Source organism: Saccopteryx bilineata, chromosome 4, assembly GCF_036850765.1.
Source record: "Saccopteryx bilineata isolate mSacBil1 chromosome 4, mSacBil1_pri_phased_curated, whole genome shotgun sequence".
In the NCBI taxonomy this organism is placed as follows: Eukaryota; Metazoa; Chordata; class Mammalia; order Chiroptera; family Emballonuridae; genus Saccopteryx; species Saccopteryx bilineata.
In genome coordinates this window covers 285909680-285913900 of record NC_089493.1, presented here as the reverse complement: position 1 = coordinate 285913900, position 4221 = coordinate 285909680, and positions in this window count along the sequence as shown.

The following is a 4221-nucleotide window of genomic DNA, read 5'->3' as shown; positions in this document are numbered from 1 at the left end:
GCCTGGGGTTTTGAACCGGCACCTCAGTGTTCCAGGTCAAAGCTTTACCCATTGCGCCACCACAAGTCAGGCTCCATTTTTTTTAATTTAAAAAAGAATCCAGCCCTGGCCGGTTGGCTCAGCAGTAGAGCGTCGGCCTGGCCTACAGGAGTTCAATTCCCGGCCAGGGCACACAGGAGAAGCGCCCATCTGCTTCTCCACCCCTCCCCCTCTCCTTCCTTTCTGTCTCTTTCTTCCCCTCCCACAGCCGAGGCTCCATTGGAGCAAAGATGGCCGGGGCGCGGGGGATGGCTCTGTGGCCTCTGCCTCAGGCGCTAGAATGGCTCTGGATGCAACAGAGCGACGCCCCAGAGGGGCAGAACATTGCCCCCTGGTGGGCATGCTGGGTGGATCCCGGTCGGGCGCATGCGGGAGTCTGTCTGACTGCCTCCCTGTTTCCAGCTTTGGAAAAATGAAAAAAAAAAAAAAAAAAAAGAATCCATAACCCTACATTGTCTTCCCAGCCTCCCTCACCACAAAAAGCCCTGGGGTGGGTGCTGATGCTCACTCTCCCCTCCCTCCTGCTCTCTGCATCCAGTCCCCACAACTCCATAAAAAACTGTTCTTGCTAAAGTCACTGGTGACCTCCAAAGAGCTGTTTTCTGTCTTTACCATATCTGACCTTCCTGTAAATTTTTCTTCTTGGCATTTGGGACCCCCACTTTCTGGGCCACTGTCCTCAGGTCTTGTCTACACTCCAGAAAGAAGTAGAAGCCATGCAGTGTGTTTCAGAATGCAGACTCTGCCTGAACGCTAACTACAAGGTGATGCAGGGCAAGTTCCTCACTTTACTCAGTTTCCTCATCTGTGAAAAAGAGACTGTACTGCCTGACCAGGTGGTGGCACAGTGGATAGAGCGTCGGACTGGGATGTGGAGGACCCAGGTTCGAGACCCCAAGGTCGCCAGCTTGAGTGAGGGCTCATCTGGTTTGAGCAAAGCTCACCAGCTTGAACCCAAGGTCGCTGGCTCAAGCAAGGGGTCACTCGGTCTGCTGAAGGCCCGCGGTCAAGGCACATATGAGAAAGCAATCAATGAACAACTAAGGTGTCACAACAAAGAACTAATAATTGATGCTTCTCATCTCTCTCCCTTTCTGTCTATTCCTCTCTCTGTTTCTGGTTTGTTTGGGGTTTTTTTGTTGTTGTTTTTTTCCTGAAGCCGGAAACGGGGAGAGACAATCAGACAGACTCCCGCATGTGCCCGACCGGGATCCACCCGGCACGCCCACCAGGGGCGACACTCTGCCCACCAGGGTGCGATGCTCTGCCCCTCCGGGAGGTTGCTCTGTTGCGACCAGAGCCACTCTAGCACCTGGGGCAGAGGCCAAGGAGCCATCCCCAGTGCCTGGGCCATCTTTGCTCCAATGGAGCCTCAGCTGCGGGAGGGGAAGAGAGAGACAGAGAGGAAGGAAAGGGGGAGGGGTGGAGAAGCAGATGGGCGCTTCTCCTGTGTGCCCTGGCTGGGAATCGAACCCGGGACTTCTACACGCCAGGCCGACGCTCTACCACTGAGCCAACCGGCCAGGGCCTGTTTTTTTTTTAAAGAGGCTGTACTACCTGACCATACTGTGGCATAGTGGATAGAGCATCAGCCTGGGATGCTGAGAACCCAGGTTCAAAACCCTCCCCCACCACCACCGGCTTGAACGCAGACTTATCCAACTTGAGCACTGGGTTGTCGGCTTGAGTGTGGGATCTTAGACATGACCCCATGGTTGCTGGCTTAAGCCCAAAGGTCTTCCTGTCTGTCCCTCTCTTGCTAAAAAAAAAAAAAAAAGAAGGCTGTACTGCACCTAGTTTGCAGGCTGTCATGAGAAGTAGTAGCATGCATAACATCAGTAAGTGGTAGTTGAGATATCACTGGTACCATTCTGCCATCGGCAGTGGTCAGAAGCATCCGAGCTGGTTCAGGGAGAATGATAGGGTTTGGTGATGTGCAGGGAGGGGCAGAGGAGAGACCAAGCTCTCTCCCCAGCTTCCCTGCTAAAACTTGCTGCAAGTGAAAGGGAACAGACATGTTGTAAGGTTGACCTTGAATATAGGGCTCATTGGCTTTACAGTAGAGACAACTGCACATAGAATCGAGTGATGTGAAAATCAGCCTGCAGACCGCTTGCCCTTTAAAAGTTAGGACTCTGTAAAGCAGAGGTCCCCAAACTTTTTACACAGGGGGCCAGTTCACTGTCCCTCAGACTGTTGGAGGGCTGGACTATAAAAAAAACAACTATGAACAAATCCCTATGTACACTGCACATATCTTATTTTAAAGTAAAAAAACAAAACGGGAAGAAATACAATATTTAAAATAAAGAACAAGTAAATTTAAATCAACAAACTGACCAGTATTTCAATGGAAACTATGCTCCTCTCACTGACCACCAATGAAAGTGATGCCCTTTCTGGAAGTGCGGCAGGGGCCGGATAAATGTCCTCAGGGGGCCACATGTGGCCCGCGGGCCGTAGTTTGGGGACCCCTGCTGTAAAGAGTGTAATCAAATAACTGCTCATGGATTATCCCTGTTAGAAATGCAGATTATTGCCTGACCTGTGGTGGCGCAGTGGATAAAGCGTCGACCTGGAAATGCTGAGGTCGCCGGTTCGAAACCCTGGGCTTGCCTGGTCAAGGCACATATGGAAGTTGATGCTTCCAGCTCCTCCCCTCTCCTCTCTCTCTCTCTCTCTGTTTCTCCTTCTCCTCTCTAAAATGAATAAATTAAAAAAATTTAAAAAAAAAAAGAAATGCAGATTATCTACAGAGCCAGCACTCTTCCCTCCCTTTTACTCCCTCCTAAATTCCAGGTAGGAGGAGTGAATGAGAGTCATCAACAGGCTTTATGGTGATTGAATAGACAAAATATGGTCCATCCACAGACTGGAATATTATTCAGTCATTAAAAGGAATAAAGGCCTGACCTGTGGTGGCACCGTGGATAGAATGTCAACCTAGGATGCTGAGGTCGCCGGTTCGAAGTCCTGGGCTTGCCTGGTCAGGGCCCATATGAGAAGCAACTACTACAAGTTGCTGCTTCCTGCTCCTCTGCCTGCTTTTCTCTCTCTCTAGCTCTAAAATCAATAAATATAATCTCTTTTTTTAATGTTTATTGTGTTGATTTTAGAGAGAAAAAAAGGGAGAGAGAAAGAAAGAGACGGGAACATTGATCTGCTCCTGCCTGTGCCCTGACTGGGGATCGAACACTTCGAGACGATGCTCCAACCAACCATGCCATCCAGCCAGGGCAATAAATAAAATCTTTTTTTTTTAAAGGAATAAAATAGTGACACATGCTACAACATGGATGAGCCTTAAAAACATCATATTCAGTGAGAGAAGCTAGACATAGGTTACATATTATATGATTCCATTTATATGAAATGTCAAGAATAAGCAAATCTATAGAAATAGAAAGATCAGTGGTTGCCAAGGAATGAGTAAGAGTTAGGAAGAAATGAGAATGACCATTAATGGGTATGGGGGGTTCTTTGGGGGCGATGAAAATGCTCTAAAATTGATTGTGGTGATGGTTACACAACTCTGAATATACTAAAACCACTCAATTTTACACTTTAGATGGTGAATTATATCTAATAAAACTGTTATTTTATCTTTTTTTAAACATTATTTATTTATTTTAGAGAAGAGAGACAGAGAGAGAGAGAGAGAGAGAGAGAAGTGAGGGAGGAGCAGGAAGCATCAACTCCCATATGTGCCTTGACTGGGCAAGCCCAGGGTTTTGAACCAGCAACTTCAGTGTTCCAGGTCAATGCTTTAACCCCTATACCACCACAGATCAGGCTAAAACTGTTATTTTAAAAAACATTGGATTGACCCTAAAGATGGCCAGAAGCCCAGAGATCCCCTATAGCAAGGGGTTCCATAGCTCCTTTCTTCAGCCAAGATGGGATCTGGCTCTTCTGACGGTGCCCTTAGCACAGCTCTTCTCAAAACAAACCTGCCGCATCTCAGAACGTTTGGAAGCTCAGGTGAGCGATATGAGCCCTAGAAATGTGGGTTTAACTGCTGCCAGGAGGGGGGGCTGTAAGCACAGCGCTGTTGCACGTTTTGACTACATAGTACCCATGGGAAGAAGGGAATCTAGATTTTCTCTTTTTCATCCTATATGTCTCTAAAATACTATTCTTCTCTCTGCACAAATGATGCATTCGTTTCCTGTTCCACAAATT